This window comes from Haematobia irritans, chromosome 3, assembly GCF_050003625.1.
Source record: "Haematobia irritans isolate KBUSLIRL chromosome 3, ASM5000362v1, whole genome shotgun sequence".
Classification (NCBI taxonomy): domain Eukaryota; kingdom Metazoa; phylum Arthropoda; class Insecta; order Diptera; family Muscidae; genus Haematobia; species Haematobia irritans.
Genome location: NC_134399.1, coordinates 28,532,549 through 28,546,819, shown reverse-complemented (window position 1 = coordinate 28,546,819; position 14,271 = coordinate 28,532,549). Strand labels below are relative to the sequence as shown.

General features: G+C 35.2%; 1 long non-coding RNA gene across 1 annotated transcript; it reads left to right on the top strand.

The window, feature by feature from the left end:
* Positions 1-12,587: 12,587 nt before the first annotated feature.
* On the top strand, positions 12,588-14,024 carry LOC142230583 (uncharacterized). The gene is made up of 3 exons (XR_012720740.1): positions 12,588-13,357; positions 13,422-13,527; positions 13,591-14,024. It is a non-coding gene; the product is annotated as an uncharacterized LOC142230583 (long non-coding RNA).
* Positions 14,025-14,271: the final 247 nt, after the last annotated feature.

Sequence of the window (14,271 nt, the reverse complement as noted above, 5' to 3'; positions counted from 1 at the left end):
GGATGCAAACATATATTAATTTAGAAATAGCCTATAAACATATATGTGTTTAGTAGCTTGGAGCGCTATTTAACAGGGAGCGATATTGAATTAAGTTGGTGGTTGTTGCTTGTTATTACAAAATTAACATTTTATTTTTCCTTGGGCAATTGATCAGCTACTTCTTTGATCCTTACAAACTGTGTGGTCCGCTGTTCGAATCCCCGTCCGGCAAAAGGTAAAATTAAAATAAAATAAAAAATCATAAAATTGAATAATTTCTTCTACAATGTTTGTATTACAGAAAAAAGGAACTAAAAAATCTCGTGGAAGTAAGAAAGATGTCGGGGAATATACAATTGGGCAGAAACAAAATTTTGAGCATTCAGGTCGAAAACCTATGTTGTTAGCACCTATATTACCTGTTTATTTTCATAATTCATTATGATTGTAAATATATAAATAAATAAATAAAATTTTGAGCACAATATTGTTTGGGAGAATTTTTTTTAAGCGTATAATATTTTTGGGTGCAAAATGCTTCCAAACATATTATATGTTCACATAATAACATATTGTTTTTTGGAAGACAACATTATTGAATTTGGATGCAAAAATACAAAATGTTTGGAACTTAGACCACCCAAACATATATCGTTTAGACCAATATGCTTTCAAACATATTATATATTGGAAGAGATCAAACATATAAATGTTTGGGCAATACCCAAAAATGTATATGCTTGAAGCAAAATATGTTTGGGAGTATATGTTACAGAAGCGATTTTTTGTGAGCGTGCAATTGATAAGAATTATGAATATTAAGATTAAAGAGATTTAAAGGGCTTAATTTTAATTTAGAGCTATGAATACAATTATACTATATGAATTCGGTAAAGATCACTTCGAGTAGTCAATATTGTCTTTTTGTTTTCGGAGAGGATTGACGGTGCATGTTTTTCTTGCTATAGCTAGTAAAAAGTTATTGTTTTTTGTTTAAGTGTTCCACGGAAAAATGGCTGAAAGTTAGGTTTCTACATAATGGTTTACTGGGAGATGACTTCGACAACGAATCTGATCAAGCTGATTTCTTAGCTTGTAAGGAGGATGTGCCTTGCTCAACTAGTTCCTCCTATGATAGTGTGGTTGGCGATATCCAAAGTTTTTTTTTCGATTTTTGGAAAATTCTTCAATTAATGGTGTTACAACAAATGGCTCCATGTCCGAATATGAGGCATATTTTCGGTGATTTATGCAAATACCCAATGGACAGGATGTGGTCATATTGTCTTTTTGTGTTCGGAGAGGATTGGCGTTGCATGTTTTTCTAGCTATAGCTAATAAAAAGTTATTGTTTTTTTGTTTAAGTGTTCCACGGAAAAATGGCTGAAAGTTATGTTTCCACATAGTGTTTTTTTGGTTGATGACTTCGATAACGAATCTGATTTAGCTGATTTCTTACCTTGTATCGAGGACGTGCTAACTAAGTCAACTAAGTCCTCATATGATAGTGTGGTTGGCGACATTTAATGTGTGGATTTTTCCGATTTTTCGGAAAATTCCTCAATTAATGGTATTACAACAAATTGCACCGTGTCTGAATATGAGGCATATTTTCAGTGCTTTATGCAAATACCCAAGGGACAGGAGGTGCTCATACCCCATTCGAAGTTAGCGTCCGGTCTAGGTTATCCGGAAGGTTATGGGAGTTTTTGTCCCCTATCCAGAAAAATGCTGGAAGAGTTGTGGCTGCTGTATCAGATGCGTAAGAGGTCTTTGGCTCTTCAATTTGAGGTACGCGCCAATGCAAGTCGTTTACATATAATTTCACTTGTATCAACATATGGAGGATTAACTAGAGTGCCCGAATATATATTCCATGCTTCATTTTATTCAGATTGGGTCAAATACTCAATATCTAAAATTAAAGAGAGTGCGAGTCTGTATCCGGGAATTGGATGGTTGTATTGTGGAAAGAAACGCTTTTTTTAATACAATCCAGGGTTTATTAGGGTCCCAGAGTGAATTTTTCCTAATATTCCCCGGAGGTCCATTTAAATTGTCAAATAGTCATTTATCAGTTAATTTTGTGATTATAATTATTATTAAAGGTTGAGTTACATATAAAAGCACGGATTAACGCATGATATGTAACTCAACCCTTATTGTCAGTCATAAGTTATAAATCTATATATATAAAATTCAATCTATGTTTGTTTATTTGTTTGTTTGTTTGTTTGTATGAACCGAGTTGGCTCCGAAACGGCTGAACCGATTTACTTGAAACTTTCAGAGATCATAGGAGACGTTCATGTGGTGAAAATAGGGTACCTCATTTTTTGACACCAGGTCGCGGAGGGGGACCTCCCCTTTGTCGGACTTTTTGAAAATTGGACCAAAGTTGACCGATTGGCTTGAAATTTTCATTGAAGGTTGGGGTTGGCAACTAGACAAAGATCCGCTACTTTATATTTCGATATTTGGTGGCGGAGGGGGACCTCCCCTTTGTTCGACTTTTTTTAAAGTACGGTGAAAAAAACTAAAATTCTCTAAATTATCTGAGATTTAAAGAGAACATGCGGTGAGGTTATGGAATTAATATGGGATACCTGATGATTTCATATGCGGACGGGGAGGGGGACCTCCCCCTTGCTTTACTTTTTGAAACTTGGAACAAAATTATGCGATTTGCATGAAATTTTCATTGAATGTTGGGGTTGGCATCTAGACAAAAATCCGCTACATTATTTTTCGATATTTGGTCGGGGAGGGGGGCCACCCCTTTGCCCGACTTTTTTTAAAGTACAGTGAAAACAAAACTAAACTCCCCCGACTGAAATTTTACGGAAAAATGGGTGAGGTTATGAAATTTATATCAGACTAGCGTAACCCGGCCCGCTTCGCTGCGCCTTGCGAAGCATATTTGTAGGAACATTTTGCGTTAACTTAGTGAACCATATCCTTCGTGCTAAAAAAAAGCAACATATCTGCTAAAAAAAATCAACATATCTGAAAATTATTACTGTTTCCCATCCAATAAATCGGAAAAAGCAAAAATGGCAAACAAATTTTACCACTTTAACATTTGCTAAAATGTTGGAAAATGATGCACCCTCTAAGTTGGCTGCCAATTTCATGTAAATTTAAGTTCATTACTAAAAAGAAGTCTGTGCAAAAATCATAAAATTATGTACCGAGTTCCCATTTACGGACAACCCTTTACTTTCAATTTAAGAAAAAAAAAACGGACAAAAGGGAACCCTCACCCCACCTTCGCTCCACTCCGACCTGATATCGGACTATCACGTTCCCTATATTAATTTCACAACTACTCAATAGTCCCTATAAATTCTATCGAAGTAAATCGACAAAGTTTATTTCAATTTTCCCCTTCCCCAACCAGATATCGGAAAAGCATATACTAATTGAAAAATCATGTATAAATGTAATCACCTCCTCCCAGGTTCCCTGTAAATTTCAAGTAGATCGGAGATGTTTAAATTTTGCTCTATTGTTTTAAAGGGACGTCACTTTCCCCGATACAATATCGACAAACACCGTAGTGAATAGCACCCCTAACCTTCCCTAAAAATTCTTTAAACTTTAAACTTTTTGGGCAAGGAAGGTTGCCTCTTCGTTCATAACCTTCCCCCACTGCCTTTGCAAATTTCAAGAAAACTTAAGATTTTTTTTAGAGCAGGACCTCCTCCCCGACCAAATATCGAAAAGAGATGTAGCATATTTTTTGTAAACGTCCCAGAAAATAGCAAGCAAATTATAAGTCTAAAGGGGCGGCCTCTCTTCCGTCCAAATATCACAAAATCAGGTATCAACTATTAATATCGTAACCTCTCCCCAGTCCTCTGTAAATTTCAAGTAACTCGGTAAAGTCCAATTGTTTCTCTGTATGTACTTAAGAGAAGCGGATGTCTCCCTATGCCCTTTTATTTTTATTAAAAAATCAGCAACCTGATATAAATTTCATAACCTCACCCATTTTTTCCCTAAAATTTCAGTCGGGGGAGTTTAGTTTTATTTTCACTGTACCTTAAAAAATCAAATCTTTTCGAATTTGTTTTCAGCACGAAGGATATAGTTGACTAAGTTAACGCAAAATGTTCCTCCAAATACGCTTCGGAAGGCGCAGCGAAGCGGGCCGTGTTACGCTAGTTATATCAATAAAAACAGAATCTTATTTCATATTTCTTCAGGTAATTGGGTTTCTAAAACTACCTAAGTGGATGAAATTGACCTGGGCATAGATTTACCCCTAGACAATTTTCCAGCGTCCACTTCTCATTCATTCTTAGTACTTCCTATATAATATACATATATTATGGAATATGGGAATTTCTCCTGATTGCTTACGAATTTCATTGCATGTTGGCTGGATATACTACTTTAAATTCGTAATAAGTACCTATTAAGCTAAATTGAAATGACCCTATTTAGAAAACATGTATTGTAGTTCTTGAGGAAAATTGCGATCTTGAATCTAAAAATAACGGGCTGCCACTATTCCTATCTCGCAAAAACTCTATCGATTTAGGAAATGCATTTTTTTTGTTTCATTAGCAAGATACTTTTGCAAATAGTTTTGCCTGATCTAATGGTGTTACAACGATGCTATTTTTATGGCAGTTCTGGATTTGGTTCCTCACCAATGCATTATCTGTTTTAAGTTTTTCTATTTTTTTGTAGTAATCCAAATTGGTATATACTTTCATCTAAATCTTTTCGCATGCCCTCTTTTCTATTTTTTATTCGAGGTCGCTTCCTGAGCAACTTACACATTGTTACGGGCTCTCTCACAAAATCTCTGGCATTTTCGCATTTAATGTTTTCGCTACCTCATTTTTTTTTAATTTCGTCGAAGGCAAGTACACATACTTTATCTTCACGAGATAAATAAGGGTGGTTAAAGTGTAAGGGCCGATGTTGAATGTGAACCACACCTAAACGCCAAGTTTTTTCCGAATTTTATTTGACATTTCTCTATTTTAGACTTACTCAATTTGAACCATGGAGAGATACACAATCCAGACTTATTACGAAAATGGGCGTTCAAATCAAAATGCATATCGTACATCTTCATCTTCAGTGATGAGGCACATTTTCACCTCAGTGGATTCGTCAATAAACAGAATTGCCGCATTTGGGCGAATGAGAATCCAAGAGTGATTGTCGAAAAACCAATGCACCCACAAAGAGTGACTGTTTGGTGCGGTTTATGGGCTGGCGGCATCATCGGGCCGTATTTTTTCCAAAATGAGGCCGGTCAGGCAGTTACTGTGAATGGTGTTCGCTATCGTGAGATGCCGAAACAATGGCTCTTTTACGCAACAAATTCAATGGCCGTGTAATCTCACTTAATGGCGATGTCAATTGGCCGCCAATATTATGTGATTTGATACCGTTGGACTTTTTTCTTTGGGGTAATTTGAAAGAAAAGGTGTACGTCGATAAGCCAGCAACAATTCAAGAGCTAAAGGCTGAGATAATTCGGCACAATAACGGCATAGAACCTCCATTATGCCTCAGCGTCATCGAAAATTTGTACTATCGGATGATGGTGTGCCACCGAGGTCGCGGCGCCCATTTGGCCGACATTTTGTTCCATACATAATTGAGTAATACCAATATATGATAAAATAAAATTTCAATAATTTCCTAAATAGTTTGTGTTTTATTCAAAATCAACGTCGGCCCTTGAAATTTTAACCACCCTTTATGTGTTATGGCTCATTAGTTCAATAGCATTAGTTAAAATTCCTTAATTTGCATCAATTTTACTTGCCCAACGGTATAGAGATAAAACGGAAGGTAGAGGAAATCTTTTGGAATGCTTGTAAGCTCGTGGTCCAGCTGCGTATAAGCATATGGCTTTCGAAATGGCTTAAAATTGATATCTCGTTTTGTACCGTTTTTATCTGCATTAAGCCTTTTATTAATTTCTCCAAGAAAATCCATTGGCCTGATAGAATGATAATTTATACCTTTGTTTTGTTCTTTACTTATAGTTTTTGCAATTGAACCCCTTATTATTTTCTTCTGTTAAGCCAACTTTTTTGTTCCAAAAACATTAGCAGACAGCTTAAGTTAACATTTGCCACTTTTAAGTGTAGAATAAGATTTTTTAGATTAAATATTTTCCTTTTCAATAAATTTATGATTGGGCCATTTCCTTCCATATAATTATGTGTTAATCAATCAAAGGACGATACTATGAATGGGTTTCGAGTTGAAAACCACTTAATTTTCAAGTTTATTGTCTCTAAAATAATTAAAGAACATAAATTAAACAAACATCCCTGAATAAGGTTTATTTAAATTAATTGATAAGAATTATGAACATTAAAATTAAAGAGTACAAAGAGATGTAAAAGGATTAATTTTAATTTAGAGCTATGAAATACAATTATACTACATGAATTCGGTAAAGATCACTTCGAGTAGTCAATATTGTCGTTTTGTGTTCGGAGGGGATTGGCGTGTATTGTACCATAGTTGAATGTTTTTCTTGTTATTGCTAATAAGTTACTATTTTTGTTTAAGTGTTCCACGGAAAAATAGCTGAAAGTTATGTTGGGGATTGCTTTCTACATAATGGTTTTCTGGGAGATGACTTCGACAACGAATCTGATCAAGCTGATTTCTTAGCTTGTATCGATTGCTCAAATAGGTCCTCCTATGATAGTGTGGTTGGGAATATTTAAAGTTTGTTTTTTCGATTTTTGGAAAATTCTTCAATTAATGGTGTTACAACAAATGGCATCATTTCCGAATATGAGGCATATTTTCGGTGCTTTATGCAAATACCCAATGCACAGGAGATGGTCATACCCCATTCGATGTGTGCGAGCGGTCTTGGTTGTCTGGGAGGTTATGGGTGTTTTTATCCCCTATCCAGCAAAATGCTATGAGTTGTGGCTGCTGGATCAGATGCGTAAGAGGTCTTTGGCTCTTTATTTAAACCAATTGATAAGAATTATGAATATTAAGATTAAAGAGATTTAAAGGGCTTAATTTTAATTTAGAGCTATGAATACAATTATACTATATGAATTCGGTAAAGATCACTTCGAGTAGTCAATATTGTCTTTTTGTTTTCGGAGAGGATTGACGGTGCATGTTTTTCTTGCTATAGCTAGTAAAAAGTTATTGTTTTTGTTTAAGTGTTCCACGGAAAAATGGCTGAAAGTTAGGTTTCTACATAATGGTTTACTGGGAGATGACTTCGACAACGAATCTGATCAAGCTGATTTCTTAGCTTGTAAGGAGGATGTGCGTTGCTCAACTAGTTCCTCCTATGATAGTGTGGTTGGCGATATCCAAAGTTTTTTTTTCGATTTTTGGAAAATTCTTCAATTAATGGTGTTACAACAAATGGCTCCATGTCCGAATATGAGGCATATTTTCGGTGATTTATGCAAATACCCAATGGACAGGATGTGGTCATATTGTCTTTTTGTGTTCGGAGAGGATTGGCGTTGCATGTTTTTCTAGCTATAGCTAATAAAAAGTTATTGTTTTTTTGTTTAAGTGTTCCACGGAAAAATGGCTGAAAGTTATGTTTCCACATAGTGTTTTTTTGGTTGATGACTTCGATAACGAATCTGATTTAGATGATTTCTTACCTTGTATCGAGGACGTGCTAACTAAGTCAACTAAGTCCTCATATGATAGTGTGGTTGGCGACATTTAATGTGTGGATTTTTCCGATTTTTCGGAAAATTCCTCAATTAATGGTATTACAACAAATTGCACCGTGTCTGAATATGAGGCATATTTTCAGTGCTTTATGCAAATACCCAAGGGACAGGAGGTGCTCATACCCCATTCGATGTTAGCGTGCGGTCTAGGTTATCCGGAAGGTTATGGGAGTTTTTGTCCCCTATCCAGAAAAATGCTGGAAGAGTTGTGGCTGCTGTATCAGATGCGTAAGAGGTCTTTGGCTCTTCAATTTGAGGTACGCGCCAATGCAAGTCGTTTACATATAATTTCACTTGTATCAACATATGGAGGATTAACTAGAGTGCCCGAATATATATTCCATGCTTCATTTTATTCAGATTGGGTCAAATACTCAATATCTAAAATTAAAGAGAGTGCGAGTCTGTATCCGGGAATTGGATGGTTGTATTGTGGAAAGAAACGCTTTTTTTAATACAATCCAGGGTTTATTAGGGTCCCAGAGTGAATTTTTCCTAATATTCCCCGGAGGTCCATTTAAATTGTCAAATAGTCATTTATCAGTTAATTTTGTGATTATAATTATTATTGAAGGTTGAGTTACATATAAAAGCACGGATTAACGCATGATATGTAACTCAACCCTTATTGTCAGTCATAAGTTATAAATCTATATATATAAAATTCAATCTATGTTTGTTTATTTGTTTGTTTGTTTGTTTGTATGAACCGAGTTGGCTCCGAAACGGCTGAACCGATTTACTTGAAACTTTCAGAGATCATAGGAGACGTTCATGTGGTGAAAATAGGGTACCTCATTTTTTGACACCAGGTCGCGGAGGGGGACCTCCCCTTTGTCGGACTTTTTGAAAATTGGACCAAAGTTGACCGATTGGCTTGAAATTTTCATTGAAGGTTGGGGTTGGCAACTAGACAAAGATCCGCTACTTTATATTTCGATATTTGGTGGCGGAGGGGGACCTCCCCTTTGTTCGACTTTTTTTAAAGTACGGTGAAAAAAACTAAAATTCTCTAAATTATCTGAGATTTAAAGAGAACATGCGGTGAGGTTATGGAATTAATATGGGGTACCTGATGATTTCATATGCGGACGGGGAGGGGGACCTCCCCCTTGCTTTACTTTTTGAAACTTGGAACAAAATTATGCGATTTGCATGAAATTTTCATTGAATGTTGGGGTTGGCATCTAGACAAAAATCCGCTACATTATTTTTCGATATTTGGTCGGGGAGGGGGGCCACCCCTTTGCCCGACTTTTTTTAAAGTACAGTGAAAACAAAACTAAACTCCCCCGACTGAAATTTTACGGAAAAATGGGTGAGGTTATGAAATTTATATCAGACTAGCGTAACCCGGCCCGCTTCGCTGCGCCTTGCGAAGCATATTTGTAGGAACATTTTGCGTTAACTTAGTGAACCATATCCTTCGTGCTAAAAAAAAGCAACATATCTGCTAAAAAAAATCAACATATCTGAAAATTATTACTGTTTCCCATCCAATAAATCGGAAAAAGCAAAAATGGCAAACAAATTTTACCACTTTAACATTTGCTAAAATGTTGGAAAATGATGCACCCTCTAAGTTGGCTGCCAATTTCATGTAAATTTAAGTTCATTACTAAAAAGAAGTCTGTGCAAAAATCATAAATTTATGTACCGAGTTCCCATTTACGGACAACCCTTTACTTTCAATTTAAGAAAAAAAAACGGACAAAAGGGAACCCTCACCCCACCTTCGCTCCACTCCGACCTGATATCGGACTATCACGTTCCCTATATTAATTTCACAACTACTCAATAGTCCCTATAAATTCTATCGAAGTAAATCGACAAAGTTTATTTCAATTTTCCCCTTCCCCAACCAGATATCGAAAAATCATATACTAATTGAAAAATCATGTATAAATGTAATCACCTCCTCCCAGGTTCCCTGTAAATTTCAAGTAGATCGGAGATGTTTAAATTTTGCTCTATTGTTTTAAAGGGACGTCACTTTCCCCGATACAATATCGACAAACACCGTAGTGAATAGCACCCCTAACCTTCCCTAAAAATTCTTTAAACTTTAAACTTTTTGGGCAAGGAAGGTTGCCTCTTCGTTCATAACCTTCCCCCACTGCCTTTGCAAATTTCAAGAAAACTTAAGATTTTTTTTAGAGCAGGACCTCCTCCCCGACCAAATATCGAAAAGAGATGTAGCATATTTTTTGTAAACGTCCCAGAAAATAGCAAGCAAATTATAAGTCTAAAGGGGCGGCCTCTCTTCCGTCCAAATATCACAAAATCAGGTATCAACTATTAATATCGTAACCTCTCCCCAGTCCTCTGTAAATTTCAAGTAACTCGGTAAAGTCCAATTGTTTCTCTGTATGTACTTAAGAGAAGCGGATGTCTCCCTATGCCCTTTTATTTTTATTAAAAAATCAGCAACCTGATATAAATTTCATAACCTCACCCATTTTTTCCCTAAAATTTCAGTCGGGGGAGTTTAGTTTTATTTTCACTGTACCTTAAAAAATCAAATCTTTTCGAATTTGTTTTCAGCACGAAGGATATAGTTGACTAAGTTAACGCAAAATGTTCCTCCAAATACGCTTCGGAAGGCGCAGCGAAGCGGGCCGTGTTACGCTAGTTATATCAATAAAAACAGAATCTTATTTCATATTTCTTCAGGTAATTGGGTTTCTAAAACTACCTAAGTGGATGAAATTGACCTGGGCATAGATTTACCCCTAGACAATTTTCCAGCGTCCACTTCTCATTCATTCTTAGTACTTCCTATATAATATACATATATTATGGAATATGGGAATTTCTCCTGATTGCTTACGAATTTCATTGCATGTTGGCTGGATATAATACTTTAAATTCGTAATAAGTACCTATTAAGCTAAATTGAAATGACCCTATTTAGAAAACATGTATTGTAGTTCTTGAGGAAAATTGCGATCTTGAATCTAAAAATAACGGGCTGCCACTATTCCTATCTCGCAAAAACTCTATCGATTTAGGAAATGCATTTTTTTTTGTTTCATTAGCAAGATACTTTTGCAAATAGTTTTGCCTGATCTAATGGTGTTGCAACGATGCTATTTTTATGGCAGTTCTGGATTTGGTTCCTCACCAATGCATTATCTGTTTTAAGTTTTTCTATTTTTTTGTAGTAATCCAAATTGGTATATACTTTCATCTAAATCTTTTCGCATGCCCTCTTTTCTATTTTTTATTCGAGGTCGCTTCCTGAGCTCACGAGCCATTACAACTTACACATTGTTACGGGCTCTCTCACAAAATCTCTGGCATTTTCGCATTTAATGTTTTCGCTACCTCATTTTTTTTTAATTTCGTCGAAGGCAAGTACACATACTTTATCTTCACGAGATAAATAAGGGTGGTTAAAGTGTAAGGGCCGATGTTGAATGTGAACCACACCTAAACGCCAAGTTTTTTCCGAATTTTATTTGACATTTCTCTATTTTAGACTTACTCAATTTGAACCATGGAGAGATACACAATCCAGACTTATTACGAAAATGGGCGTTCAAATCAAAATGCATATTGTACATCTTCATCTTCAGTGATGAGGCACATTTTCACCTCAGTGGATTCGTCAATAAACAGAATTGCCGCATTTGGGCGAATGAGAATCCAAGAGTGATTGTCGAAAAACCAATGCACCCACAAAGAGTGACTGTTTGGTGCGGTTTATGGGCTGGCGGCATCATCGGGCCGTATTTTTTCCAAAATGAGGCCGGTCAGGCAGTTACTGTGAATGGTGTTCGCTATCGTGAGATGACGAAACAATGGCTCTTTTACGCAACAAATTCAATGGCCGTGTAATCTCACTTAATGACGATGTCAATTGGCCGCCAATATTATGTGATTTGATACCGTTGGACTTTTTTCTTTGGGGTAATTTGAAAGGAAAGGTGTACGTCGATAAGCCAGCAACAATTCAAGAGCTAAAGGCTGAGATAATTCGGCACAATAACGGCATAGAACCTCCATTATGCCTCAGCGTCATCGAAAATTTGTACTATCGGATGATGGTGTGCCACCGAGGTCGCGGCGCCCATTTGGCCGACATTTTGTTCCATACATAATTGAGTAATACCAATATATGATAAAATAAAATTTCAATAATTTCCTAAATAGTTTGTGTTTTATTCAAAATCAACGTCGGCCCTTGAAATTTTAACCAGGTAGAGGAAATCTTTTGGAATGCTTGTAAGCTCGTGGTCCAGCTGCGTATAAGCATATGGCTTTCGAAATGGCGTTCCATTGCCATTGAAGATTCCTAGAAGACATTAGTTTTCGCATTTGTCCTTCCGTATATGGTGTTTTCCAAATTTTTATATGCTTAAAATTGATATTTCGTTTTGTACCGTTTTTATCTGCATTAAGCCTTTTATTAATTTCTCCAAGAAAATCCATTGGCCTGATAGAATGATAATTTATACCTTTGTTTTGTTCTTTACTTATTCAGTCCGTGTCTCGGAATCTTTTAGTTTGGTTTTTTTCTAGTGCCACTGGGCTTATTAAAAAAGTTTACTATTAGTTCATTCGCTTAAATCTTTGGTAATAGAACCCATTACTTCAAAGATTCGGACTTAATAGCATTTTTTTGAGAGGTCATTGTTTACTCTTCTAGCTGTTCCAAACAAGGCCCAAGATAACTTTTCATAATGTTTATATACTTTAACATGGATTATAAAAGAAAAGTAATCATAAAAAGTGGAGACTTAGCGGCTAAACTCGAACTTAATACCCACCTTTAGGTTTAAATGGCAGTCCGCATTTTAAATGTTTACTTATACCTATTACATATACACCCATTGAAAAATTATTACCATACGGTCTCAAATCGATACCGTACGTTATTGATAGTTCGCAAGCGGTACGCAAAGCATGAAAGTACCATATGGTATTATGAAAATACCAATATGGTATTGTAAGTAATACCTAACCGGTATTAATATTTATACCATAGAAGTATTGATGTATAAACAGTGAGGTATTACCAAATAATACCAAAACGGTATTGGGTTTAACACAAACCCGGTATTTATTAATACATCTTAGTGCTGTAGGGTATAAAAAAATTGCGAGTTTAGCGGCTAAATTCGAACTTAGTACTCCCCATAAGACAAATACAGGACACTTGTGCAGCAGATTTTTAATTAATTAATTTTACTCCTCATCATGACAGCTCATGCAATAGTCAATATATTTTACTTGTTATAATAGACCAAGAAGAATGTTTATAACAACAATATTCGTGAAACTGGGCATATATAAAAACTAGATTTATTTAATTTCATTTCATTTTTGCTCTATTTTTCAAGGATGAGCGTTTTTCAAATGCAACAACTTTTCAGTTTGAGGGTAAATATAATTTTCAACATAAATTCAACTTGACTTGAAAGAGCTCATCTTCAATACATCTTCAAATTGTTTGCGAATTACTTCCAATTTGCCAAAATGTTGACGAAATTTTTGAAAAGGTGTTGAAGATAATATGAGAAAACTTTGACAAAACACTACCCTAAAATGCAACGAAAAAACCATGTGGTTTTCAATACTTATTTGTGCAACGAAGTTCGTGGTCAATTGCAAGAAATAAAAAAAGGAAAATTTTAGACAAACCAAATAGTTTATAAAAATAGGTAAGTGAAAATAAAAAATGATATAAAACTTTAAGGAAGTCACTAAATGTATATCTCTTTGCAGAAAACTAAGATTATGCATTCTACGTTCTTGAAAACATTAAAAAGCTGACCAATGAAAAAATGGTGGACAATTAACTGGAACTGCTTCAAATAGTTTATAATAATTGGTACGTCGATATGAAAAATTAAATCAACACTAAAGAAGTCACTGAATTTAAATCTCTTTGCAGAAAACTAAATTCTTTGGATGCTACTTTCTTGCAAACAATAAGAAGCTGACCAATGAAGAATGAGTGGCTTATCGACAAGAAAAGGTTTCCAGAAACATTACCAGCGCAACCAATTAAAATTGTTAAAAACAACAAATTGTTGAAATCAACAACTTCTGGACGAAAATGTGCATCACATCGTCAGTTTAATTCATATGCTATTATCAGTTTAAAATGGATATTTTGTGAATTCCTTCTGCTGGAAATCAATTCTAACACGCGGTCCAGTATGTTCCTAATTTCAAATTGCCCGCATGTTAATAAAAGGAAGGAACCAAAAGGAAGGAAAACGAATTATCAATGCAAAAGTGTTTACTAATAATGTTTAACATATTTAAAGTTTTGTTGTTTGTTTGTTTTTTTTTTTTGTTCTTATTTGTTTATATGTTTAACAAGATTATTATTTATCAATTGGTATTATAGTGTATTATGTAGTGTAGTGTATTATTTTATATTTTATTTTGATGAAAATGAATAAATTATACAAAATTCATAGCATTTTGGCTTTGACTATCAATTTGACTACAAGTTTAGGTTGAAAAGTATTTGCAACGATGTTAATTTTGATTTCGACTCGCATCGAAAATTGTTTGACAAATTATTGAGTAGCGATGCATTTCAATTTGAGGATAACACTTGAGA